This window comes from Ranitomeya imitator, chromosome 2 (genome assembly GCF_032444005.1).
Source record: "Ranitomeya imitator isolate aRanImi1 chromosome 2, aRanImi1.pri, whole genome shotgun sequence".
Classification (NCBI taxonomy): Eukaryota; Metazoa; Chordata; class Amphibia; order Anura; family Dendrobatidae; genus Ranitomeya; species Ranitomeya imitator.
In genome coordinates, this window is record NC_091283.1 from 327,369,441 (window position 1) to 327,397,363 (window position 27,923).

At 44.1% G+C, this 27,923-nt stretch overlaps 7 non-coding genes and 2 pseudogenes across 7 annotated transcripts; all 9 read left to right on the plus strand.

Moving 5' to 3' along the window:
- The first annotated feature begins 190 nt into the window (after positions 1-190).
- LOC138667944 (U2 spliceosomal RNA) lies at positions 191-384 on the plus strand. The gene has a single exon (XR_011318982.1). It is a non-coding gene; the product is annotated as a U2 spliceosomal RNA (small nuclear RNA).
- Positions 385-1,660: 1,276 nt separating this feature from the next.
- Positions 1,661-1,854, plus strand: LOC138667946 (U2 spliceosomal RNA). Its single transcript, XR_011318983.1, has one exon. It is a non-coding gene; the product is annotated as a U2 spliceosomal RNA (small nuclear RNA).
- Positions 1,855-3,130: 1,276 nt separating this feature from the next.
- On the plus strand, positions 3,131-3,324 carry LOC138667947 (U2 spliceosomal RNA). The gene has a single exon (XR_011318984.1). It is a non-coding gene; the product is annotated as a U2 spliceosomal RNA (small nuclear RNA).
- Positions 3,325-9,631: 6,307 nt separating this feature from the next.
- On the plus strand, positions 9,632-9,826 carry LOC138668052 (U2 spliceosomal RNA). The gene has a single exon (XR_011319055.1). It is a non-coding gene; the product is annotated as a U2 spliceosomal RNA (small nuclear RNA).
- A 1,276-nt stretch (positions 9,827-11,102) lies between these two features.
- LOC138667948 (U2 spliceosomal RNA) lies at positions 11,103-11,296 on the plus strand. The gene has a single exon (XR_011318985.1). It is a non-coding gene; the product is annotated as a U2 spliceosomal RNA (small nuclear RNA).
- Positions 11,297-17,742: 6,446 nt separating this feature from the next.
- Positions 17,743-17,945, plus strand: LOC138668020 (U2 spliceosomal RNA; annotated as a pseudogene).
- A 6,444-nt stretch (positions 17,946-24,389) lies between these two features.
- On the plus strand, positions 24,390-24,592 carry LOC138668022 (U2 spliceosomal RNA; annotated as a pseudogene).
- Positions 24,593-25,868: 1,276 nt separating this feature from the next.
- On the plus strand, positions 25,869-26,062 carry LOC138667949 (U2 spliceosomal RNA). Its single transcript, XR_011318986.1, has one exon. It is a non-coding gene; the product is annotated as a U2 spliceosomal RNA (small nuclear RNA).
- Positions 26,063-27,338: 1,276 nt separating this feature from the next.
- On the plus strand, positions 27,339-27,532 carry LOC138667950 (U2 spliceosomal RNA). Its single transcript, XR_011318987.1, has one exon. It is a non-coding gene; the product is annotated as a U2 spliceosomal RNA (small nuclear RNA).
- The last annotated feature ends 391 nt before the right edge of the window (positions 27,533-27,923 follow it).

Consider the following 27,923-nt stretch of genomic DNA (forward strand, 5'->3'; position numbering starts at 1 on the left):
ATTCAAAAATGCGTTGTGCCCAGCTTGAACACACACACCCACACACTCACACACACCAGAACTGTCATTTGAGAAGGCATCCATCCAGAGTTTCGACAAATGTCTTCCCCTTGGCAATCTTTCGCGCTGTCTCCCCAATGGGTGCTGGTTGTAGGCCTTGGTGGGGCCGTAGAGGCAAAGCATTTCAGGCAACGCTTCTCGGCCTTTCATGGCTTAGATCAAGTGGTAGTATCTGTTCTTATCAGTTTAATATCTGATACGTCCCCTATTTGGGGACCACATATTAAAGAGATTTTTAGAACAGGGAGCTGGAACTGGAGCTTGCTCTGTCCACTCCACGCATTGACCCGTTATTGCAGTGTCTCCGGGATCAGTGCACTCCTTCTCTGATCCAGTTTCTAAAAACAGATTGGATTGAAATCGGCGCAAATTGTCTTTTAACCCTTCCTGTGAATTCTTTTCAGGGTGGAAAAAGCACATTTCAAATGCCAAATGTACCCTTTTGCTCGATTTCACTTGACCATTTGCAACACTTTGCTGGTTGCTACAGGTGTGTTAAGATGTAGGCCTGAATTAGGCCTTTTGTTACAGTGTTGCAAAAAGATTGTGCCATCTACCAAATGAGGCCCCTGCTGTCAGTACTAAGTGTTTACATTGAAGTATCCAATGAGTAGTTCGGCGATACAGACCACATTTGTGACCGCCCGCATGCATGAATTCTTTTGGAAAACATTGTGGACCACTGATGTTTGAATGTGGTGTATTATATGTATTTTTGAAAAAAAAAATGGAAAAATGGGGTCTGTGCAGATCTTGAATATGCTTGTCTTGTCCATCTACACCTGTGTGAGTAGTATTCTAATACTTTTGACCAATCATGTGCGCTGCCTGCAGGAGATAGAATCTGAGCGCGGAACCTTCACGTGCAGTCACAATGGGGCCTTTATCCATAGGCTCTGGAACTCTCACGTGTCACAATGGGCTCTTGGCCTATATCAGGCAGTGTAAAATGGCACCGTCTTCAATCTGTAGCTGGAGCAGCAGCAGACCACATGGTCTGTCTACACCCAGCTTCAGGAGAGCTGGGAAGACAACGGATCGCCTGCCTGTTTCTTGAATAAGCCTCCTTACCTTGACAAGCCAGCTGGTATGTCACTCTCCATAAGGAGAGACGTTACACCTTAGACCCCAGTCCAGAGCCTCTCACCTAGCCAAATCAGTTCTCATGCTTCGCACTGACGAGGGCCAACAGCCCCAAACACCATGTCTGCGAAATGAGATACTGATTTGGTTTAAAGCCTAAGTCATATTGCATGACTCGTCGTTAAAGAGTTGATTGTGACTTGTAGGATTGCTACTTCCAACAGGTGGCGCTATAGAGTTTAAGTCCTCTTTTTCTCTGAAGAGGCTATTTGCACTATTTCGAAGGAAAGGGATGGAGGGTGTGTTAAAATAGGCGGAGTTATGCAGATTCAAAAATGCGTTGTGCCCAGCTTGAACACACACACCCACACACTCACACACACCAGAACTGTCATTTGAGAAGGCATCCATCCAGAGTTTCGACAAATGTCTTCCCCTTGGCAATCTTTCGCGCTGTCTCCCCAATGGGTGCTGGTTGTAGGCCTTGGTGGGGCCGTAGAGGCAAAGCATTTCAGGCAACGCTTCTCGGCCTTTCATGGCTTAGATCAAGTGGTAGTATCTGTTCTTATCAGTTTAATATCTGATACGTCCCCTATTTGGGGACCACATATTAAAGAGATTTTTAGAACAGGGAGCTGGAACTGGAGCTTGCTCTGTCCACTCCACGCATTGACCCGTTATTGCAGTGTCTCCGGGATCAGTGCACTCCTTCTCTGATCCAGTTTCTAAAAACAGATTGGATTGAAATCGGCGCAAATTGTCTTTTAACCCTTCCTGTGAATTCTTTTCAGGGTGGAAAAAGCACATTTCAAATGCCAAATGTACCCTTTTGTTGCAAATGGTCAAGTGAAATCGAGCACTTTGCTGGTTGCTACAGGTGTGTTAAGATGTAGGCCTGAATTAGGCCTTTTGTTACAGTGTTGCAAAAAGATTGTGCCATCTACCAAATGAGGCCCCTGCTGTCAGTACTAAGTGTTTACATTGAAGTATCCAATGAGTAGTTCGGCGATACAGACCACATTTGTGACCGCCCGCATGCATGAATTCTTTTGGAAAACATTGTGGACCACTGATGTTTGAATGTGGTGTATTATATGTATTTTTGAAAAAAAAAATGGAAAAATGGGGTCTGTGCAGATCTTGAATATGCTTGTCTTGTCCATCTACACCTGTGTGAGTAGTATTCTAATACTTTTGACCAATCATGTGCGCTGCCTGCAGGAGATAGAATCTGAGCGCGGAACCTTCACGTGCAGTCACAATGGGGCCTTTATCCATAGGCTCTGGAACTCTCACGTGTCACAATGGGCTCTTGGCCTATATCAGGCAGTGTAAAATGGCACCGTCTTCAATCTGTAGCTGGAGCAGCAGCAGACCACATGGTCTGTCTACACCCAGCTTCAGGAGAGCTGGGAAGACAACGGATCGCCTGCCTGTTTCTTGAATAAGCCTCCTTACCTTGACAAGCCAGCTGGTATGTCACTCTCCATAAGGAGAGACGTTACACCTTAGACCCCAGTCCAGAGCCTCTCACCTAGCCAAATCAGTTCTCATGCTTCGCACTGACGAGGGCCAACAGCCCCAAACACCATGTCTGCGAAATGAGATACTGATTTGGTTTAAAGCCTAAGTCATATTGCATGACTCGTCGTTAAAGAGTTGATTGTGACTTGTAGGATTGCTACTTCCAACAGGTGGCGCTATAGAGTTTAAGTCCTCTTTTTCTCTGAAGAGGCTATTTGCACTATTTCGAAGGAAAGGGATGGAGGGTGTGTTAAAATAGGCGGAGTTATGCAGATTCAAAAATGCGTTGTGCCCAGCTTGAACACACACACCCACACACTCACACACACCAGAACTGTCATTTGAGAAGGCATCCATCCAGAGTTTCGACAAATGTCTTCCCCTTGGCAATCTTTCGCGCTGTCTCCCCAATGGGTGCTGGTTGTAGGCCTTGGTGGGGCCGTAGAGGCAAAGCATTTCAGGCAACGCTTCTCGGCCTTTCATGGCTTAGATCAAGTGGTAGTATCTGTTCTTATCAGTTTAATATCTGATACGTCCCCTATTTGGGGACCACATATTAAAGAGATTTTTAGAACAGGGAGCTGGAACTGGAGCTTGCTCTGTCCACTCCACGCATTGACCCGTTATTGCAGTGTCTCCGGGATCAGTGCACTCCTTCTCTGATCCAGTTTCTAAAAACAGATTGGATTGAAATCGGCGCAAATTGTCTTTTAACCCTTCCTGTGAATTCTTTTCAGGGTGGAAAAAGCACATTTCAAATGCCAAATGTACCCTTTTGCTCGATTTCACTTGACCATTTGCAACACTTTGCTGGTTGCTACAGGTGTGTTAAGATGTAGGCCTGAATTAGGCCTTTTGTTACAGTGTTGCAAAAAGATTGTGCCATCTACCAAATGAGGCCCCTGCTGTCAGTACTAAGTGTTTACATTGAAGTATCCAATGAGTAGTTCGGCGATACAGACCACATTTGTGACCGCCCGCATGCATGAATTCTTTTGGAAAACATTGTGGACCACTGATGTTTGAATGTGGTGTATTATATGTATTTTTGAAAAAAAAAATGGAAAAATGGGGTCTGTGCAGATCTTGAATATGCTTGTCTTGTCCATCTACACCTGTGTGAGTAGTATTCTAATACTTTTGACCAATCATGTGCGCTGCCTGCAGGAGATAGAATCTGAGCGCGGAACCTTCACGTGCAGTCACAATGGGGCCTTTATCCATAGGCTCTGGAACTCTCACGTGTCACAATGGGCTCTTGGCCTATATCAGGCAGTGTAAAATGGCACCGTCTTCAATCTGTAGCTGGAGCAGCAGCAGACCACATGGTCTGTCTACACCCAGCTTCAGGAGAGCTGGGAAGACAACGGATCGCCTGCCTGTTTCTTGAATAAGCCTCCTTACCTTGACAAGCCAGCTGGTATGTCACTCTCCATAAGGAGAGACGTTACACCTTAGACCCCAGTCCAGAGCCTCTCACCTAGCCAAATCAGTTCTCATGCTTCGCACTGACGAGGGCCAACAGCCCCAAACACCATGTCTGCGAAATGAGATACTGATTTGGTTTAAAGCCTAAGTCATATTGCATGACTCGTCGTTAAAGAGTTGATTGTGACTTGTAGGATTGCTACTTCCAACAGGTGGCGCTATAGAGTTTAAGTCCTCTTTTTCTCTGAAGAGGCTATTTGCACTATTTCGAAGGAAAGGGATGGAGGGTGTGTTAAAATAGGCGGAGTTATGCAGATTCAAAAATGCGTTGTGCCCAGCTTGAACACACACACCCACACACTCACACACACCAGAACTGTCATTTGAGAAGGCATCCATCCAGAGTTTCGACAAATGTCTTCCCCTTGGCAATCTTTCGCGCTGTCTCCCCAATGGGTGCTGGTTGTAGGCCTTGGTGGGGCCGTAGAGGCAAAGCATTTCAGGCAACGCTTCTCGGCCTTTCATGGCTTAGATCAATCAGGTTTACCTGTGCGATCTGGTCGGGTTAGGTGCCCTCGGTACCCTCTCTCTTGGCCTGGGGGGATCGTTCCTCTTCGGAGGGACTTCACCCCCCTGCTGCTATTGGGAGAGAGGATTAGTCCGTGGGCAACGAGAAGGGTTCCCCTAAAGGTTTATGCCTTTTCTTACAGTCGGTGTGGTTTTCCTTGTGAAGGATGCCGGCTTTGCTATCCTATGCATCGGGGGAATCCCGGATGAAGAATACCGTGAGGATTGAAGTCAGTGAAAGTGCTCGGAGGGAGAAGAACCTGTCTTTCATCTGCCATAAGATCTTGCTTGGAGTCTTGGAGTTTGAGAGGAGTGACATCTTCTGTTTCCAGGACAATGAATTTAAAGGAACCTACACCATCACCTTTAAGACCCAGGGATGCTGTCAACAACTGGTGCAAAAGGTAAATGAGAACTCTTACATGGATGAGCTTGATGACCTAACCTTTTGTCTCCTATTTGCCTATGATGAAATCCCTGTGGTGGTTCACTTCCCCAACCCTTATGTGGACGTAGATGACATCGCCACCTACTTAAAGCGGTACTGTGATGAGCTACAATACCAAGGAGAAGTGATGAACGGAGTTGGTTTCTGGTGTGGGAAAAGGAGGTTCTTAGTTCGCCTGAAAAGAGACCCCAATCGTTTCGGAGGAATGTTACACCCCCCATCAACTTTCGTTATTGGTAAGAGCAGGGGGTATTTGTTCTATCCTGGAATGCCAATGTCATGCAGGAACTGTGGAAAGATGGGACATACGCAGGCATCCTGCAAGGACAGAAAGGTGGACCGCTGCAATAATTGTAGTAATTATGGGCACCAAATGAAGGACTGTCCTTTGGGCAGGAGATGCAATCTCTGCGGTGATAATGGACATGTGTTCCGGAACTGCCCCAATAGAGCAAAGACTTATGCAGAGGCTGCTGGGTCCTCTGTGGGGGCTGGGAGAGCCCAAGAACCCAGTACCTCCTCTCATGGTTTGCCTATCCATCTTTTAGCCCCTTCTGGTGAGCGGGCTGTGGAGTCGGAGGTTCGGGAGTCGAGGCCAAGGGGTCCTGCCGCTCTTGCAGCGGAGGCCAAAACCCCTGGCCATGTTCATGAGTCTGTTGGGTTGGAGCAGGGTGCCCCCAGTATGTTGGCGCTGGGGGGCCCTGCTGCGAAGGCCCCAGACATTCCTCGGGAGTCGAGCCAGCAGAACGCAGTGTGTTTTTTTCCAGGTGATGTCGTGGAGGAGAGAGGTCACGTCGCAGTGGCCGAAGAGGATTGTTTCAGTGACCTGCTTGAGCCTAGCGGGAAGAAGATTCGGGCAGAGGTTATCCCAGAGGTCAATCCAGAGTCGCCTGATGTCGCCTTAGAAGAAGGAGAGATATGGTTGAGAAAGACGGGGTACCCAGTCTCGTCCTCAGACCCTTGTCACATCATTTCTTTTGACTCCCCGTCACCTGGAATCCTGGAGGAGGTTGTGGGTCAAAATCCAGAAGAGGACGATATGATTACGGATGCTGCTTTATGATTACGGATTTGCATGCCATCTATAAGATGCGTCTCACTAAACGTGAGGTCTTTAAAGAGTCCTGTCCGCAGGGCTGCTCTTTTTCAGTATTTGGAGACAGTAGATTTTGATGTATGTCTATTGCAGGAGTGTGGCCTACAGTATGCACTACAATATGAAGAGTTAAAAAAGGACTGGAAGTTGGGCCCGTCAGTATGGTCTGGCTCAAATATTCACAAAGCTGCTGGAGTAGGTTTGCTCTGTCGTGGTAACAATATTGTAATCTCTTCTGTTACGGAGATTGAGCCAGGCAGGGCAATATTAGTTCATGCACACATAAATGGCTTCAACTTCCGTATAATTAATGTGTATGCATCTCCTTATAAGCAGGAGCGTATCCAGTTATTTGAGTTATTGCCTGTGTTTTGTGTTGGGTCTTCTCCTCTCCTGATAGGTGGGGACTTTAACTGCCTCCATGTGAACGAGCGCCGAGAGGGAGGAGACCCGCTCTGTAAACTGGATAAATCTTGTTATATGCTCAAAAACATCCAGGCTGATTTTAAGTTGTGCGATGCCTGGAGGTCGCTTTCGCCGACGGACCCAGGTTTTACATGGTCCGGTCGGGGAGTGGCCTCCAGGATCGATTTTATGTTTTTATCTATGGATTTTAAGCCGGTAACGTTTGATCTTATGTCTAATTTATTTTCCGATCATAAAATTTTAAAATTACAGGTTGAGTACCAAGGAGAGCAGAGAATAAATAAGGGACTGTGGCGTTTGGGGACTCATCTGCTGGAGGATCCTCAAATAAGGTCGGATTTTTGTGTAGCCTACCAAAAGTGGAGGCAGCATAGGCCTCCTTACATAAAGATGCTGTCTTGGTGGGAAAATATTAAAAATAAAATTGGGCTTTTCTTTATTGCGGCAGGTAGGAAAAAGGCAAGGCAGAAAAAATGTTTTTATTCTAATTTAAATACTGAACTGCAAACACTTTATAAATTTAAAGAAATAGGATTTGAAGTAGATGCTGATATTGCTAGCCTAAAGGCGCAGATATGTACAGTATTAGAGCAAAAGGGGAGAGAAATAATTTTTAATTCAAGAGTGCAGCAATTAGAAGAAGATGAAAAATGTACCCGCTTCTTTTTTAAAAAAGCAATGGAGAGAAAGGAGATAATTACCTGCCTTGATGGAGAGTCTACTATAGAAGGGATGAAAAAAGTGGCAACTGATTTTTACCAACTTCTTTTTAGCGAGAAAAGCATAGATCTTTCTTTTTTACGTGATGCTCTTAATATTTTAGATGTCAAACTTTGTCAGTCAGATCAGGACTTTTTAGCTCGGGATTTTAGCCTAGAAGAACTTTTTAGTGTTTTTAAGAGTTTTTCAAAGGGCAAAGCCCCAGGTGCGGATGGTCTTCCTGTAGAATTTTATCTGACTTTCTGGGATATTTTAAAAGATGATCTTTTAGAAATTTTTAAAGAAGTGTTTGTGTGTGAACAGTTGCCGAAGGGATGGAGGAGGGGGATAGTGTCCTTGATTTTTAAGAAAAAAGGGACCCGTGAGGACCTCTCAAATTGGAGGCCTATAACCCTACTTAATATGGACTATAAGGTGTTTGCTAAAATTATTGCATGCCGGCTTAAAACAGTAATTGACAAGTTAATACAACCTGAACAAGTGTGTAGTGTGCCAGGAAGGAGTATTACTGAAGTTTTAAATGTTATTAGAGACACAATATGGTATTCTAAAGACCGTGGTCAAAATGTAGCCCTGTTGGCGCTGGACTTTGAGAAGGCGTTCGACAGGGTATCACATAAGTATCTTTTTAGTGTTTTAAAGAAGATGGCGATCCCAGATTTTATTGTGTCTCGTATTATGGTTTTATACAAGAATTCTTTTAGTCAAGTCTCTGTGAATGGTTTTTTAACAGGTGAGATACCGCTGGAATCCGGAGTGAAGCAAGGGTGCCCGCTCTCCCCAATCCTGTTTATTTGTGCAATGGAGCCTTTATTATGCCAGATCAGGAAAGATAAAGTAATTCGAGGGGTCCCTGTTCCCGGTGGAGGAGGGGCTCAAATTAAAGTCTTTGGATACATGGATGATGTCACCGCCATCTGCACGGACCCTGCTTCTCTCCGGAGGGTGGTGAGGTGTACCAGTTTTTTTAGTCAGGCCTCGGGTTTTAAGTTAAATTTTAATAAAACAGAGTGTTTGACAATCGGTACTTGGGATGTTGTTGACCTACCAGCGGTCAAAATGAAACAGGATAATGTAAAGATTTTAGGTATCACTTTTAATAAAGAAAATGATGGGAAGGAAAGTTGGGAGGAGGTACAAGGAAAAATGGTGAAGAAATTATCTTTCTGGAACTTGCGGAGTTTGTCAATCGAAGGGAAAGTTTTAATTATCAAGTCCATTTTATTACCAATGATGTTATATGTTGCGATGGTGTACCCTCCCTCTGATTTAATGCTTAGAAAACTGACCCGTTGTATTTTTATGTTTATTTGGGGCTCCAAGATGGAGAAATTAAAGCGCACAGAAATGTATAAGAGACATCAAAATGGTGGCAAAGATGTCCCAGATTTGACCAGGTTTTTATACATAAATTTCTTCTGTTTCTGTTTTAAGCTTTTTAATTCAAATAGTGTTTTTAGTCAGTTTTTAAAGTATACTTGTGGTTATGTTTTTAAGAGATGGCTTCGGCCATCTCTATCCTCGCCTGTTTTATTACGCCCACCTAAGCACCTTAGTATTTTAGAGAAAGTATGCAGGAAATATGATTTAACGAACTTGGACTCGGACCTTTTAAAAGATCGCAGGAGATTAATGACTCATCTAAGGAGAGAAGAAGGAGTGTCGGAGGTAATCAACTTTTCATGGAACAGATCTAAGCGCGTGTGGAGAAACGTGTATGGGAAATTTCTTGCAAATGTGCATAAAGATCTTGCCTGGATGTCCGTACACCAGTGCCTCCCTACTAGAGACTTCCAGCACCGAAGGGGCCTGGTGGCACGAGCAAAATGTCCAAGGGACTCATGTGCGAGCAGTGAGACTGTGCTACACCTGTTCTGGGACTGCTGCTATGCTCAAGAACTGTGGAAAAAATTAGGGGTGCTTTTAAAATGGGTTTGTGGGTTGAGAGATTTTAATCACGAGTATGTTTTATATGGACTTTTTAATTGCCCCACCTTGCATCAAAACAAGATATGTTGGTGCATAATAAATTGTGCAAAGAGTGCTTTATGGAAGGTCAGAAACATTTTATTGTTTAAACGTGATTTTATTTCCATAAATGACTGTATCAGAATAATTTTTAGTGAAATGTATATTTATTATTTAAAAGATATCAAAGATGTGGGTAGACAGGAGGCAAATAAGAGATGGAATTTTTATATGTGGAACACTATTTTGTACTGAATGATTTATTCTTTCTGGAATGGTTTTTATACTCGCTGTAAATAATGTTATGTCATGTTCTTTGTATATGACTTAATAAATATCATGATGAAACCTTATCTGTTCTTATCAGTTTAATATCTGATACGTCCCCTATTTGGGGACCACATATTAAAGAGATTTTTAGAACAGGGAGCTGGAACTGGAGCTTGCTCTGTCCACTCCACGCATTGACCCGTTATTGCAGTGTCTCCGGGATCAGTGCACTCCTTCTCTGATCCAGTTTCTAAAAACAGATTGGATTGAAATCGGCGCAAATTGTCTTTTAACCCTTCCTGTGAATTCTTTTCAGGGTGGAAAAAGCACATTTCAAATGCCAAATGTACCCTTTTGCTCGATTTCACTTGACCATTTGCAACACTTTGCTGGTTGCTACAGGTGTGTTAAGATGTAGGCCTGAATTAGGCCTTTTGTTACAGTGTTGCAAAAAGATTGTGCCATCTACCAAATGAGGCCCCTGCTGTCAGTACTAAGTGTTTACATTGAAGTATCCAATGAGTAGTTCGGCGATACAGACCACATTTGTGACCGCCCGCATGCATGAATTCTTTTGGAAAACATTGTGGACCACTGATGTTTGAATGTGGTGTATTATATGTATTTTTGAAAAAAAAAATGGAAAAATGGGGTCTGTGCAGATCTTGAATATGCTTGTCTTGTCCATCTACACCTGTGTGAGTAGTATTCTAATACTTTTGACCAATCATGTGCGCTGCCTGCAGGAGATAGAATCTGAGCGCGGAACCTTCACGTGCAGTCACAATGGGGCCTTTATCCATAGGCTCTGGAACTCTCACGTGTCACAATGGGCTCTTGGCCTATATCAGGCAGTGTAAAATGGCACCGTCTTCAATCTGTAGCTGGAGCAGCAGCAGACCACATGGTCTGTCTACACCCAGCTTCAGGAGAGCTGGGAAGACAACGGATCGCCTGCCTGTTTCTTGAATAAGCCTCCTTACCTTGACAAGCCAGCTGGTATGTCACTCTCCATAAGGAGAGACGTTACACCTTAGACCCCAGTCCAGAGCCTCTCACCTAGCCAAATCAGTTCTCATGCTTCGCACTGACGAGGGCCAACAGCCCCAAACACCATGTCTGCGAAATGAGATACTGATTTGGTTTAAAGCCTAAGTCATATTGCATGACTCGTCGTTAAAGAGTTGATTGTGACTTGTAGGATTGCTACTTCCAACAGGTGGCGCTATAGAGTTTAAGTCCTCTTTTTCTCTGAAGAGGCTATTTGCACTATTTCGAAGGAAAGGGATGGAGGGTGTGTTAAAATAGGCGGAGTTATGCAGATTCAAAAATGCGTTGTGCCCAGCTTGAACACACACACCCACACACTCACACACACCAGAACTGTCATTTGAGAAGGCATCCATCCAGAGTTTCGACAAATGTCTTCCCCTTGGCAATCTTTCGCGCTGTCTCCCCAATGGGTGCTGGTTGTAGGCCTTGGTGGGGCCGTAGAGGCAAAGCATTTCAGGCAACGCTTCTCGGCCTTTCATGGCTTAGATCAAGTGGTAGTATCTGTTCTTATCAGTTTAATATCTGATACGTCCCCTATTTGGGGACCACATATTAAAGAGATTTTTAGAACAGGGAGCTGGAACTGGAGCTTGCTCTGTCCACTCCACGCATTGACCCGTTATTGCAGTGTCTCCGGGATCAGTGCACTCCTTCTCTGATCCAGTTTCTAAAAACAGATTGGATTGAAATCGGCGCAAATTGTCTTTTAACCCTTCCTGTGAATTCTTTTCAGGGTGGAAAAAGCACATTTCAAATGCCAAATGTACCCTTTTGCTCGATTTCACTTGACCATTTGCAACACTTTGCTGGTTGCTACAGGTGTGTTAAGATGTAGGCCTGAATTAGGCCTTTTGTTACAGTGTTGCAAAAAGATTGTGCCATCTACCAAATGAGGCCCCTGCTGTCAGTACTAAGTGTTTACATTGAAGTATCCAATGAGTAGTTCGGCGATACAGACCACATTTGTGACCGCCCGCATGCATGAATTCTTTTGGAAAACATTGTGGACCACTGATGTTTGAATGTGGTGTATTATATGTATTTTTGAAAAAAAAAATGGAAAAATGGGGTCTGTGCAGATCTTGAATATGCTTGTCTTGTCCATCTACACCTGTGTGAGTAGTATTCTAATACTTTTGACCAATCATGTGCGCTGCCTGCAGGAGATAGAATCTGAGCGCGGAACCTTCACGTGCAGTCACAATGGGGCCTTTATCCATAGGCTCTGGAACTCTCACGTGTCACAATGGGCTCTTGGCCTATATCAGGCAGTGTAAAATGGCACCGTCTTCAATCTGTAGCTGGAGCAGCAGCAGACCACATGGTCTGTCTACACCCAGCTTCAGGAGAGCTGGGAAGACAACGGATCGCCTGCCTGTTTCTTGAATAAGCCTCCTTACCTTGACAAGCCAGCTGGTATGTCACTCTCCATAAGGAGAGACGTTACACCTTAGACCCCAGTCCAGAGCCTCTCACCTAGCCAAATCAGTTCTCATGCTTCGCACTGACGAGGGCCAACAGCCCCAAACACCATGTCTGCGAAATGAGATACTGATTTGGTTTAAAGCCTAAGTCATATTGCATGACTCGTCGTTAAAGAGTTGATTGTGACTTGTAGGATTGCTACTTCCAACAGGTGGCGCTATAGAGTTTAAGTCCTCTTTTTCTCTGAAGAGGCTATTTGCACTATTTCGAAGGAAAGGGATGGAGGGTGTGTTAAAATAGGCGGAGTTATGCAGATTCAAAAATGCGTTGTGCCCAGCTTGAACACACACACCCACACACTCACACACACCAGAACTGTCATTTGAGAAGGCATCCATCCAGAGTTTCGACAAATGTCTTCCCCTTGGCAATCTTTCGCGCTGTCTCCCCAATGGGTGCTGGTTGTAGGCCTTGGTGGGGCCGTAGAGGCAAAGCATTTCAGGCAACGCTTCTCGGCCTTTTGGCTGCGATCTTGTGTCGCGGTCAGGGGGTGCGAGTGATTCCTGGCAGCGTGCTGCTGATTTGCTACTGCGGTCTTTGTACCGGCAGAGAAGACTGAAGAGGTGAAGATGTTCATCAAGAATACCATTCGTGTGGTCGTGGAAGGAAGTGCCCGAAATAATGTGGTTTTCGTGGTTCGTGACCTGCTGGAGGAAAAGGCTGGAGCCCACCGGACGGACATTTTCAGCGTTAACGAGTTCCGGAATCAAGGTACATATGATGTTACCTTTGTGAGTGAGGCAGTTTGCTTAACTATCTTTGAGTGGCTCAGAAGTCATGATGGTGATCCATGCCTGGAGGGAGTGCGGGTGGAGCCTTTGTTTGGGCTAATGGAGAAAGTTGTAACTGTGACGGTGTATAACCCTTACACTGAAGTAAGTTTGCTGGAGCAGTTCCTGGCTCGTTATTGCGAGTATGTGAAGGGTGGAGAAAAGCAAAAAAATTGCTTGGGGATCTTTAATTGTAAATACGTGTTTCGTGTGAAACTGAGGAGAGACCCAAGTTGTTTGGGAGGTTTCGCCCATCCCCCGGCGAACTTTTCGGTAGCAGGGCAAAGGGGCTTCCTGACATATGCAGGGCAGCCTCTATACTGTAGGAAGTGTTTTCAGTTTGGGCACCTACAGAGTACCTGTGAGAAAAGTATGGTTTGCCGCAATTGTAAACAGGAGGGCCATATGGCGGCTCAGTGTCCAATGCCACGTGAGTGTGACCAGTGTGGAGACATAGGGCACCTGTATAGGGACTGTCCGTATGCTGGGCCGAGGAGGCCAACCAGAGAGGAGGAGAGGCGGGAGGAGGAAGGAAAAAAGCGTGAGGAGCGGAGGCAGGAGGAGGAGAAAAAGAGAGAGGAGGAGGTAAAGAAACGGGAAGAGGAGAGGAGGCGGGAGGAAAGCAAGTCTTCTGCGCAGCGGAGCGCTGAAATAATTCCGCCCTCTATGGTTGAGAGACGGCGGGATAGAAGGCAGGAGGACAAGGAGGCTGAAAGGAGGAAGGAGGAGCTGGAGGACAAATTATTTTGGAGAGCCGCAAAGCAGGAAGAGCGTGCTATGACTAATAAAAGTAAGAAAAAAAAGGAGGTTCCAGTTATTAATACAGAGGAGTTGAGTGCGCTGATGGATTTTGATACTTCTGGGGCGGAGGAGTTGGTTGATCCTGTGATTCCTGAATCGGACCCGAGAAATATAGGTGCTTTTTCCTCACAAGAGGAGCCTGGAGGTCGAAAGTGTCCCAGGGAGGGTGGTGGGGAAAATTTTGACTTTGAGGTTCCAGAAGCAGGAATGCCCCAGAGAAAAGTTGGGCGGAAGAAGTCACGTGTGGAGGAGTGTATGGAGGTCAGCGGCTCTGAAAGCTGCGCGGCGCAGATGGTGGAGGAGGACAGTGGCGACACTGCTTAGTTATGTGCTTTTTTTTTCTAAGCGTTTTTGTACATAGCTTTTGCCGTTAAAATGTGTTTTGTATATTGCAGTTGCTTTAAAATGTTTTTTTTTTTTTTTTTTTTTTTTTTTTTTTCTCATATAAGTTGTTTAATGTCCTTTTTGTAGGTTGTTCGCTTTAGTGTTTTTGTTTCTGTGTATATTATGGGGTTTATAATTATATCACAAAATGTGAGGGTCTTTAAAAATAGGTTGCGGCGGGCGGCTATTTTGGATTTTTTTGCAACACAAAATGCAGGAATTTTTTGTTTGCAGGAGTGTGGGATTGTGGATGATGTGAAGGGGAGTGAATGGTCTCATGGTGCGTCTGTGTGGTCAGGGAGTGCTTGTAATAAAAATGATGGTGTGGGTTTTTTAGTGAAGGGAAGTGATGTGAGTTTGTGTGACTATATGGTGATTGAGGTTGGAAGGTGTGTGTTGGCTAATTTTGAGTTTAGAAATGTTCGTTTTTGTGTTATTAATGTATATGCGCCTGTGGAAAAACAGGAGCGTAAAGTTTTATTTGAAAAAATTAAGTTTTTTATTCCTGGGAGAGTGCCTGTAGTGTTAGTGGGTGATATGAACTGTGACGTGGGAAGTGTGAATGTGGATGTGGCAGGGAAAGTGTTAATGGATATGGTGAGTGATTTTGGTTTAAGGGATATGCAGTGTGCATGCAAGATAGCGCCGTTGTTAAATACTTTTTTTTCTGATAGTGGGAGGGTGGCGTCTAGGTTAGATCATTGTTTTGTGTCTAAAAATATGATTCCTGTTAGTTATGCACAGGAGAGTGTGGTTTTTTCGGATCATGTGTGTATGAAGTGTGAATTGGATTTGCATGTTAATGAGGTGGCTGGGAAAGGTGTGTGGAAGCTGAATGTGAGTTTGCTGGAAGGAGGGGGTGTGAGAGAGGAGTATAAAAGAATTTATGCAGATTGGTGTGGATGCAGGAGTGATTTCAGAAGCGTGTGTGAATGGTGGGATTGGGTTAAATGGAAAACCAAGAGTTTTTTTAAAAAACTCGGGTACAAGTGTGCGGCTGCAAAGAGGAAAAGGTTTGTTTTTTTAAATGCAAGATTGAGCGTGTTGTATAAGTTGAGGGCCGGAGGGATGGATGTGAGTGAAGATTTGGTGAAAGTGAAAAAAGAAGTGGATGATTTTTTGTTAGAAAGAGGGAGGAGTATTGTGTATAGGGCCAAGATAGAGAATTTGGAGAAGAATGAGAAGTGTTCGCGTTTTTTCTTTAAAAAAGTTTTTGGGAAAAGACAGAGTATGAGTGTTTTGAATGGGATGGATGGAAATGAAGTGAGTGGTGTGGACTTGTGTGAGGAAGTGGCAAAGTTTTATGATGATTTGTATGCTGTGAAATGGAGGGATGAAGGTTTGGAGAGTGAGGTGCTGAGTGGTTTGGAAAATAGTTTGAATAAGATAGAAAGGGAAAGTTTGATGGGTGATGTGACAGATGAAGAAGTATGGAAGGTGGTGTGTAGTATGGCGTTGAATAAAACACCGGGGGAGGATGGTTTACCGGTGGAATTTTATCGTGTGATGTGGGATGTGATTGGGAAGGATTTTGTGGATGTATGTAAGTATATGTGGGCGAATGCAGAGATAGTAAATGGTATGCGTGCAGGGGTGGTTGTGTTATTGCCAAAAAAGGGTGATTTGAAAAATCTTAAAAACTGGAGGCCGATCACATTGTTGAATTGTGATTATAAGATTTATGCGAAGCTTTTGGCCAACAGGATGCGTGGCGTGGTTGGGAGTGTGGTGGGTGAGGAGCAATGTTGTGCGGTGCCTGGAAGACGAATACATGGAAGTTTGTGTATGTTGAGAGATTGTTTATGGGACTGCATGAGTCGTAAGAAGGGGGTTTATGTGTTGAGTTTGGACTTTGAGAAGGCGTATGATAGGTTGGCGCATGGTTTTTTGTTTAGTGTGTTGGTGAGGATGGGATTTCCTTCTGAATTTGTTGAGAGAGTGAGAAGTTTGTGTAAGAATATTTATAGTTGTGTGTTGTTGAATGGAAATGTGAGGAGGAGAGTAAATGTGTTTTCGGGTGTTCGGCAGGGGTGCCCTTTGTCCCCTATCGTATTTATTTGTGCAATTGAGCCATTGTTATGTCTGTTGAGAAGAGATAAGGTGATTCGGGGTGTGCAAGTACCGGGGGGTGGGGGGAGAGAGTGGAAGATGAGTGCTTATATGGATGATGTGTGTGTGTTGTGTGATTCAGAGTGTTCGGTACGGCGTGTGAAGTTGTTGGTTTCTATTTTTTGTGGAGCTTCTGCTTTTAAAGTGAATTGGGAGAAGAGTGAGTGTAAGAATTTTGGGGGGAGGAGTCTGAGCGATGATGTTGGAGTGAATGTGGTGAGTGGACCGATAAAGGTTTTGGGCGTGAAATTTTCGGAGAAATTGGATGGAGAGGAAAGCTGGGTGGATGTGAGAGAGAGAGTGGAGCGTAAGTTAAATTTTTGGAATTTGAGGGATCTTACGTTTTTTGGTAAAATTTTAGTTATTAAGAGTGTTGTGTTACCTATTTTTTTGTATGTTGCGTTGGTTTTTCCACCAAGCTACATGTGTGTTAGAAGATTAAATAGGGTTTTGTTTGTCTTTTTTTGGGGTTCATGTATGGAGCGTGCTAGGAGAGAAATTGTTATGAAGAGTTTGGATAAGGGGGGACTGGGTTTCCCAAATTTGAATGTATTTTTTGGCGTGAATATTATGGTGTTTGTATTAGGTGTGATTAGGATGGATGGGAAGTATGCATGTATGTGCAGGTTTTTGTTTGGAAATTTCTTGTTTCGTTTGAAATGGCGTGAAAGAGATCTTAGGAGCCCAGTGGCTTTTGAGGTTCCTGTGTGGTATGTGTGGGTTTACAAATTTTTAGTGAAGTATGAACTCTGTGATGTGGATGTGAGATTGTTAGAAAAGAAGAAAGCTGTATATAAGATGATTGAGTGTAGAGAGATGGAATGTGACATTGGACAAGTTTACAGGCTGTCCTTACCAGATCTTAAAGTGGTAAGAGGGGATGATGTGCAGAAAGTATGGAAGAAGGTACGGATGAATGGTATGACAAACAGGCAGAGTGAGATTGTATGGCAGTCATTGCATGGGGTGTTACCGGTGAGGGAGTTTCAGAAAAATCGGGGTTTAGTGAGGAGTGAGAAGTGTCCGAGGAGTGGATGTGGTGGAAGTGAGAGCGTGGTGCATTTGTTTTGGAATTGTCAGTACGCTAGAAGTGTGATTGCAGGGTTGGGTCGTTTGTGTAAGGAGCTGTGTGAGGTGAATCTGTTGTCTTTTGAGCTTTTTATGTTTGGATTGGGTATGTGTGGGGAAAAGGAGAGAGTATTGTGGTTAATGATGGCATGTATAAAAGAGGTTTTGTGGGATGTGAGGAATATATATGTGTTTAAAAGGAAGGATATTGAAGTTAAAAATTGCATAAAAATTATTCTGGGAAAATTGTATTTTTGTTTTGTGTGTGATCAGAGGAGGAGAGGGGAGGTGGATGCAGAGGGAGTTTGGAAAACCAAAAAGTGGAAACATTTTGTTTAATGTATCTTGAGTTTTTTTGTGTTGTTAACAAATATATTTTGTTGTGTTTTCCAGTGATGATGGGAATGGCGGTTACATTGTGTATGTGGCTTGCTGTTTTGGGAGATGAGTTCCATAAAGTTGTGGAGTCTTGACTGTGGAACTTCCCATCTGAGGGAAAAAAAAAATAAAAAAAAAAAAAAAAAAGGTAGTATCTGTTCTTATCAGTTTAATATCTGATACGTCCCCTATTTGGGGACCACATATTAAAGAGATTTTTAGAACAGGGAGCTGGAACTGGAGCTTGCTCTGTCCACTCCACGCATTGACCCGTTATTGCAGTGTCTCCGGGATCAGTGCACTCCTTCTCTGATCCAGTTTCTAAAAACAGATTGGATTGAAATCGGCGCAAATTGTCTTTTAACCCTTCCTGTGAATTCTTTTCAGGGTGGAAAAAGCACATTTCAAATGCCAAATGTACCCTTTTGCTCGATTTCACTTGACCATTTGCAACACTTTGCTGGTTGCTACAGGTGTGTTAAGATGTAGGCCTGAATTAGGCCTTTTGTTACAGTGTTGCAAAAAGATTGTGCCATCTACCAAATGAGGCCCCTGCTGTCAGTACTAAGTGTTTACATTGAAGTATCCAATGAGTAGTTCGGCGATACAGACCACATTTGTGACCGCCCGCATGCATGAATTCTTTTGGAAAACATTGTGGACCACTGATGTTTGAATGTGGTGTATTATATGTATTTTTGAAAAAAAAAATGGAAAAATGGGGTCTGTGCAGATCTTGAATATGCTTGTCTTGTCCATCTACACCTGTGTGAGTAGTATTCTAATACTTTTGACCAATCATGTGCGCTGCCTGCAGGAGATAGAATCTGAGCGCGGAACCTTCACGTGCAGTCACAATGGGGCCTTTATCCATAGGCTCTGGAACTCTCACGTGTCACAATGGGCTCTTGGCCTATATCAGGCAGTGTAAAATGGCACCGTCTTCAATCTGTAGCTGGAGCAGCAGCAGACCACATGGTCTGTCTACACCCAGCTTCAGGAGAGCTGGGAAGACAACGGATCGCCTGCCTGTTTCTTGAATAAGCCTCCTTACCTTGACAAGCCAGCTGGTATGTCACTCTCCATAAGGAGAGACGTTACACCTTAGACCCCAGTCCAGAGCCTCTCACCTAGCCAAATCAGTTCTCATGCTTCGCACTGACGAGGGCCAACAGCCCCAAACACCATGTCTGCGAAATGAGATACTGATTTGGTTTAAAGCCTAAGTCATATTGCATGACTCGTCGTTAAAGAGTTGATTGTGACTTGTAGGATTGCTACTTCCAACAGGTGGCGCTATAGAGTTTAAGTCCTCTTTTTCTCTGAAGAGGCTATTTGCACTATTTCGAAGGAAAGGGATGGAGGGTGTGTTAAAATAGGCGGAGTTATGCAGATTCAAAAATGCGTTGTGCCCAGCTTGAACACACACACCCACACACTCACACACACCAGAACTGTCATTTGAGAAGGCATCCATCCAGAGTTTCGACAAATGTCTTCCCCTTGGCAATCTTTCGCGCTGTCTCCCCAATGGGTGCTGGTTGTAGGCCTTGGTGGGGCCGTAGAGGCAAAGCATTTCAGGCAACGCTTCTCGGCCTTTTGGCTGCGATCTTGTGTCGCGGTCAGGGGGTGCGAGTGATTCCTGGCAGCGTGCTGCTGATTTGCTACTGCGGTCTTTGTACCGGCAGAGAAGACTGAAGAGGTGAAGATGTTCATCAAGAATACCATTCGTGTGGTCGTGGAAGGAAGTGCCCGAAATAATGTGGTTTTCGTGGTTCGTGACCTGCTGGAGGAAAAGGCTGGAGCCCACCGGACGGACATTTTCAGCGTTAACGAGTTCCGGAATCAAGGTACATATGATGTTACCTTTGTGAGTGAGGCAGTTTGCTTAACTATCTTTGAGTGGCTCAGAAGTCATGATGGTGATCCATGCCTGGAGGGAGTGCGGGTGGAGCCTTTGTTTGGGCTAATGGAGAAAGTTGTAACTGTGACGGTGTATAACCCTTACACTGAAGTAAGTTTGCTGGAGCAGTTCCTGGCTCGTTATTGCGAGTATGTGAAGGGTGGAGAAAAGCAAAAAAATTGCTTGGGGATCTTTAATTGTAAATACGTGTTTCGTGTGAAACTGAGGAGAGACCCAAGTTGTTTGGGAGGTTTCGCCCATCCCCCGGCGAACTTTTCGGTAGCAGGGCAAAGGGGCTTCCTGACATATGCAGGGCAGCCTCTATACTGTAGGAAGTGTTTTCAGTTTGGGCACCTACAGAGTACCTGTGAGAAAAGTATGGTTTGCCGCAATTGTAAACAGGAGGGCCATATGGCGGCTCAGTGTCCAATGCCACGTGAGTGTGACCAGTGTGGAGACATAGGGCACCTGTATAGGGACTGTCCGTATGCTGGGCCGAGGAGGCCAACCAGAGAGGAGGAGAGGCGGGAGGAGGAAGGAAAAAAGCGTGAGGAGCGGAGGCAGGAGGAGGAGAAAAAGAGAGAGGAGGAGGTAAAGAAACGGGAAGAGGAGAGGAGGCGGGAGGAAAGCAAGTCTTCTGCGCAGCGGAGCGCTGAAATAATTCCGCCCTCTATGGTTGAGAGACGGCGGGATAGAAGGCAGGAGGACAAGGAGGCTGAAAGGAGGAAGGAGGAGCTGGAGGACAAATTATTTTGGAGAGCCGCAAAGCAGGAAGAGCGTGCTATGACTAATAAAAGTAAGAAAAAAAAGGAGGTTCCAGTTATTAATACAGAGGAGTTGAGTGCGCTGATGGATTTTGATACTTCTGGGGCGGAGGAGTTGGTTGATCCTGTGATTCCTGAATCGGACCCGAGAAATATAGGTGCTTTTTCCTCACAAGAGGAGCCTGGAGGTCGAAAGTGTCCCAGGGAGGGTGGTGGGGAAAATTTTGACTTTGAGGTTCCAGAAGCAGGAATGCCCCAGAGAAAAGTTGGGCGGAAGAAGTCACGTGTGGAGGAGTGTATGGAGGTCAGCGGCTCTGAAAGCTGCGCGGCGCAGATGGTGGAGGAGGACAGTGGCGACACTGCTTAGTTATGTGCTTTTTTTTTCTAAGCGTTTTTGTACATAGCTTTTGCCGTTAAAATGTGTTTTGTATATTGCAGTTGCTTTAAAATGTTTTTTTTTTTTTTTTTTTTTTTTTTTTTCTCATATAAGTTGTTTAATGTCCTTTTTGTAGGTTGTTCGCTTTAGTGTTTTTGTTTCTGTGTATATTATGGGGTTTATAATTATATCACAAAATGTGAGGGTCTTTAAAAATAGGTTGCGGCGGGCGGCTATTTTGGATTTTTTTGCAACACAAAATGCAGGAATTTTTTGTTTGCAGGAGTGTGGGATTGTGGATGATGTGAAGGGGAGTGAATGGTCTCATGGTGCGTCTGTGTGGTCAGGGAGTGCTTGTAATAAAAATGATGGTGTGGGTTTTTTAGTGAAGGGAAGTGATGTGAGTTTGTGTGACTATATGGTGATTGAGGTTGGAAGGTGTGTGTTGGCTAATTTTGAGTTTAGAAATGTTCGTTTTTGTGTTATTAATGTATATGCGCCTGTGGAAAAACAGGAGCGTAAAGTTTTATTTGAAAAAATTAAGTTTTTTATTCCTGGGAGAGTGCCTGTAGTGTTAGTGGGTGATATGAACTGTGACGTGGGAAGTGTGAATGTGGATGTGGCAGGGAAAGTGTTAATGGATATGGTGAGTGATTTTGGTTTAAGGGATATGCAGTGTGCATGCAAGATAGCGCCGTTGTTAAATACTTTTTTTTCTGATAGTGGGAGGGTGGCGTCTAGGTTAGATCATTGTTTTGTGTCTAAAAATATGATTCCTGTTAGTTATGCACAGGAGAGTGTGGTTTTTTCGGATCATGTGTGTATGAAGTGTGAATTGGATTTGCATGTTAATGAGGTGGCTGGGAAAGGTGTGTGGAAGCTGAATGTGAGTTTGCTGGAAGGAGGGGGTGTGAGAGAGGAGTATAAAAGAATTTATGCAGATTGGTGTGGATGCAGGAGTGATTTCAGAAGCGTGTGTGAATGGTGGGATTGGGTTAAATGGAAAACCAAGAGTTTTTTTAAAAAACTCGGGTACAAGTGTGCGGCTGCAAAGAGGAAAAGGTTTGTTTTTTTAAATGCAAGATTGAGCGTGTTGTATAAGTTGAGGGCCGGAGGGATGGATGTGAGTGAAGATTTGGTGAAAGTGAAAAAAGAAGTGGATGATTTTTTGTTAGAAAGAGGGAGGAGTATTGTGTATAGGGCCAAGATAGAGAATTTGGAGAAGAATGAGAAGTGTTCGCGTTTTTTCTTTAAAAAAGTTTTTGGGAAAAGACAGAGTATGAGTGTTTTGAATGGGATGGATGGAAATGAAGTGAGTGGTGTGGACTTGTGTGAGGAAGTGGCAAAGTTTTATGATGATTTGTATGCTGTGAAATGGAGGGATGAAGGTTTGGAGAGTGAGGTGCTGAGTGGTTTGGAAAATAGTTTGAATAAGATAGAAAGGGAAAGTTTGATGGGTGATGTGACAGATGAAGAAGTATGGAAGGTGGTGTGTAGTATGGCGTTGAATAAAACACCGGGGGAGGATGGTTTACCGGTGGAATTTTATCGTGTGATGTGGGATGTGATTGGGAAGGATTTTGTGGATGTATGTAAGTATATGTGGGCGAATGCAGAGATAGTAAATGGTATGCGTGCAGGGGTGGTTGTGTTATTGCCAAAAAAGGGTGATTTGAAAAATCTTAAAAACTGGAGGCCGATCACATTGTTGAATTGTGATTATAAGATTTATGCGAAGCTTTTGGCCAACAGGATGCGTGGCGTGGTTGGGAGTGTGGTGGGTGAGGAGCAATGTTGTGCGGTGCCTGGAAGACGAATACATGGAAGTTTGTGTATGTTGAGAGATTGTTTATGGGACTGCATGAGTCGTAAGAAGGGGGTGTATGTGTTGAGTTTGGATTTTGAGAAGGCGTATGATAGGTTGGCGCATGGTTTTTTGTTTAGTGTGTTGGTGAGGATGGGATTTCCTTCTGAATTTGTTGAGAGAGTGAGAAGTTTGTATAAGAATATTTATAGTTGTGTGTTGTTGAATGGAAATGTGGGGAGGAGAGTAAATGTGTTTTCGGGTGTTCGGCAGGGGTGCCCTTTGTCCCCTATCGTATTTATTTGTGCAATTGAGCCATTGTTATGTCTGTTGAGAAGAGATAAGGTGATTCGGGGTGTGCAAGTACCGGGGGGTGGGGGGAGAGAGTGGAAGATGAGTGCTTATATGGATGATGTGTGTGTGTTGTGTGATTCAGAGTGTTCGGCACGGCGTGTGAAGTTGTTGGTTTCTTTTTTTTGTGGAGCTTCTGCTTTTAAAGTGAATTGGGAGAAGAGTGAGTGTAAGAATTTTGGGGGGAGGAGTCTGAGCGATGATGTTGGAGTGAATGTGGTGAGTGGACCGATAAAGGTTTTGGGCGTGAAATTTTCGGAGAAATTGGATGGAGAGGAAAGCTGGGTGGATGTGAGAGAGAGAGTGGAGCGTAAGTTAAATTTTTGGAATTTGAGGGATCTTACGTTTTTTGGTAAAATTTTAGTTATTAAGAGTGTTGTGTTACCTATTTTTTTGTATGTTGCGTTGGTTTTTCCACCAAGCTACATGTGTGTTAGAAGATTAAATAGGGTTTTGTTTGTCTTTTTTTGGGGTTCATGTATGGAGCGTGCTAGGAGAGAAATTGTTATGAAGAGTTTGGATAAGGGGGGACTGGGTTTCCCAAATTTGAATGTATTTTTTGGCGTGAATATTATGGTGTTTGTATTAGGTGTGATTAGGATGGATGGGAAGTATGCATGTATGTGCAGGTTTTTGTTTGGAAATTTCTTGTTTCGTTTGAAATGGCGTGAAAGAGATCTTAGGAGCCCAGTGGCTTTTGAGGTTCCTGTGTGGTATGTGTGGGTTTACAAATTTTTAGTGAAGTATGAACTCTGTGATGTGGATGTGAGATTGTTAGAAAAGAAGAAAGCTGTATATAAGATGATTGAGTGTAGAGAGATGGAATGTGACATTGGACAAGTTTACAGGCTGTCCTTACCAGATCTTAAAGTGGTAAGAGGGGATGATGTGCAGAAAGTATGGAAGAAGGTACGGATGAATGGTATGACAAACAGGCAGAGTGAGATTGTATGGCAGTCATTGCATGGGGTGTTACCGGTGAGGGAGTTTCAGAAAAATCGGGGTTTAGTGAGGAGTGAGAAGTGTCCGAGGAGTGGATGTGGTGGAAGTGAGAGCGTGGTGCATTTGTTTTGGAATTGTCAGTACGCTAGAAGTGTGATTGCAGGGTTGGGTCGTTTGTGTAAGGAGCTGTGTGAGGTGAATCTGTTGTCTTTTGAGCTTTTTATGTTTGGATTGGGTATGTGTGGGGAAAAGGAGAGAGTATTGTGGTTAATGATGGCATGTATAAAAGAGGTTTTGTGGGATGTGAGGAATATATATGTGTTTAAAAGGAAGGATATTGAAGTTAAAAATTGCATAAAAATTATTCTGGGAAAATTGTATTTTTGTTTTGTGTGTGATCAGAGGAGGAGAGGGGAGGTGGATGCAGAGGGAGTTTGGAAAACCAAAAAGTGGAAACATTTTGTTTAATGTATCTTGAGTTTTTTTGTGTTGTTAACAAATATATTTTGTTGTGTTTTCCAGTGATGATGGGAATGGCGGTTACATTGTGTATGTGGCTTGCTGTTTTGGGAGATGAGTTCCATAAAGTTGTGGAGTCTTGACTGTGGAACTTCCCATCTGAGGGAAAAAAAAAATAAAAAAAAAAAAAAAAAAGGTAGTATCTGTTCTTATCAGTTTAATATCTGATACGTCCCCTATTTGGGGACCACATATTAAAGAGATTTTTAGAACAGGGAGCTGGAACTGGAGCTTGCTCTGTCCACTCCACGCATTGACCCGTTATTGCAGTGTCTCCGGGATCAGTGCACTCCTTCTCTGATCCAGTTTCTAAAAACAGATTGGATTGAAATCGGCGCAAATTGTCTTTTAACCCTTCCTGTGAATTCTTTTCAGGGTGGAAAAAGCACATTTCAAATGCCAAATGTACCCTTTTGCTCGATTTCACTTGACCATTTGCAACACTTTGCTGGTTGCTACAGGTGTGTTAAGATGTAGGCCTGAATTAGGCCTTTTGTTACAGTGTTGCAAAAAGATTGTGCCATCTACCAAATGAGGCCCCTGCTGTCAGTACTAAGTGTTTACATTGAAGTATCCAATGAGTAGTTCGGCGATACAGACCACATTTGTGACCGCCCGCATGCATGAATTCTTTTGGAAAACATTGTGGACCACTGATGTTTGAATGTGGTGTATTATATGTATTTTTGAAAAAAAAAATGGAAAAATGGGGTCTGTGCAGATCTTGAATATGCTTGTCTTGTCCATCTACACCTGTGTGAGTAGTATTCTAATACTTTTGACCAATCATGTGCGCTGCCTGCAGGAGATAGAATCTGAGCGCGGAACCTTCACGTGCAGTCACAATGGGGCCTTTATCCATAGGCTCTGGAACTCTCACGTGTCACAATGGGCTCTTGGCCTATATCAGGCAGTGTAAAATGGCACCGTCTTCAATCTGTAGCTGGAGCAGCAGCAGACCACATGGTCTGTCTACACCCAGCTTCAGGAGAGCTGGGAAGACAACGGATCGCCTGCCTGTTTCTTGAATAAGCCTCCTTACCTTGACAAGCCAGCTGGTATGTCACTCTCCATAAGGAGAGACGTTACACCTTAGACCCCAGTCCAGAGCCTCTCACCTAGCCAAATCAGTTCTCATGCTTCGCACTGACGAGGGCCAACAGCCCCAAACACCATGTCTGCGAAATGAGATACTGATTTGGTTTAAAGCCTAAGTCATATTGCATGACTCGTCGTTAAAGAGTTGATTGTGACTTGTAGGATTGCTACTTCCAACAGGTGGCGCTATAGAGTTTAAGTCCTCTTTTTCTCTGAAGAGGCTATTTGCACTATTTCGAAGGAAAGGGATGGAGGGTGTGTTAAAATAGGCGGAGTTATGCAGATTCAAAAATGCGTTGTGCCCAGCTTGAACACACACACCCACACACTCACACACACCAGAACTGTCATTTGAGAAGGCATCCATCCAGAGTTTCGACAAATGTCTTCCCCTTGGCAATCTTTCGCGCTGTCTCCCCAATGGGTGCTGGTTGTAGGCCTTGGTGGGGCCGTAGAGGCAAAGCATTTCAGGCAACGCTTCTCGGCCTTTCATGGCTTAGATCAAGTGGTAGTATCTGTTCTTATCAGTTTAATATCTGATACGTCCCCTATTTGGGGACCACATATTAAAGAGATTTTTAGAACAGGGAGCTGGAACTGGAGCTTGCTCTGTCCACTCCACGCATTGACCCGTTATTGCAGTGTCTCCGGGATCAGTGCACTCCTTCTCTGATCCAGTTTCTAAAAACAGATTGGATTGAAATCGGCGCAAATTGTCTTTTAACCCTTCCTGTGAATTCTTTTCAGGGTGGAAAAAGCACATTTCAAATGCCAAATGTACCCTTTTGCTCGATTTCACTTGACCATTTGCAACACTTTGCTGGTTGCTACAGGTGTGTTAAGATGTAGGCCTGAATTAGGCCTTTTGTTACAGTGTTGCAAAAAGATTGTGCCATCTACCAAATGAGGCCCCTGCTGTCAGTACTAAGTGTTTACATTGAAGTATCCAATGAGTAGTTCGGCGATACAGACCACATTTGTGACCGCCCGCATGCATGAATTCTTTTGGAAAACATTGTGGACCACTGATGTTTGAATGTGGTGTATTATATGTATTTTTGAAAAAAAAAATGGAAAAATGGGGTCTGTGCAGATCTTGAATATGCTTGTCTTGTCCATCTACACCTGTGTGAGTAGTATTCTAATACTTTTGACCAATCATGTGCGCTGCCTGCAGGAGATAGAATCTGAGCGCGGAACCTTCACGTGCAGTCACAATGGGGCCTTTATCCATAGGCTCTGGAACTCTCACGTGTCACAATGGGCTCTTGGCCTATATCAGGCAGTGTAAAATGGCACCGTCTTCAATCTGTAGCTGGAGCAGCAGCAGACCACATGGTCTGTCTACACCCAGCTTCAGGAGAGCTGGGAAGACAACGGATCGCCTGCCTGTTTCTTGAATAAGCCTCCTTACCTTGACAAGCCAGCTGGTATGTCACTCTCCATAAGGAGAGACGTTACACCTTAGACCCCAGTCCAGAGCCTCTCACCTAGCCAAATCAGTTCTCATGCTTCGCACTGACGAGGGCCAACAGCCCCAAACACCATGTCTGCGAAATGAGATACTGATTTGGTTTAAAGCCTAAGTCATATTGCATGACTCGTCGTTAAAGAGTTGATTGTGACTTGTAGGATTGCTACTTCCAACAGGTGGCGCTATAGAGTTTAAGTCCTCTTTTTCTCTGAAGAGGCTATTTGCACTATTTCGAAGGAAAGGGATGGAGGGTGTGTTAAAATAGGCGGAGTTATGCAGATTCAAAAATGCGTTGTGCCCAGCTTGAACACACACACCCACACACTCACACACACCAGAACTGTCATTTGAGAAGGCATCCATCCAGAGTTTCGACAAATGTCTTCCCCTTGGCAATCTTTCGCGCTGTCTCCCCAATGGGTGCTGGTTGTAGGCCTTGGTGGGGCCGTAGAGGCAAAGCATTTCAGGCAACGCTTCTCGGCCTTTCATGGCTTAGATCAAGTGGTAGTATCTGTTCTTATCAGTTTAATATCTGATACGTCCCCTATTTGGGGACCACATATTAAAGAGATTTTTAGAACAGGGAGCTGGAACTGGAGCTTGCTCTGTCCACTCCACGCATTGACCCGTTATTGCAGTGTCTCCGGGATCAGTGCACTCCTTCTCTGATCCAGTTTCTAAAAACAGATTGGATTGAAATCGGCGCAAATTGTCTTTTAACCCTTCCTGTGAATTCTTTTCAGGGTGGAAAAAGCACATTTCAAATGCCAAATGTACCCTTTTGCTCGATTTCACTTGACCATTTGCAACACTTTGCTGGTTGCTACAGGTGTGTTAAGATGTAGGCCTGAATTAGGCCTTTTGTTACAGTGTTGCAAAAAGATTGTGCCATCTACCAAATGAGGCCCCTGCTGTCAGTACTAAGTGTTTACATTGAAGTATCCAATGAGTAGTTCGGCGATACAGACCACATTTGTGACCGCCCGCATGCATGAATTCTTTTGGAAAACATTGTGGACCACTGATGTTTGAATGTGGTGTATTATATGTATTT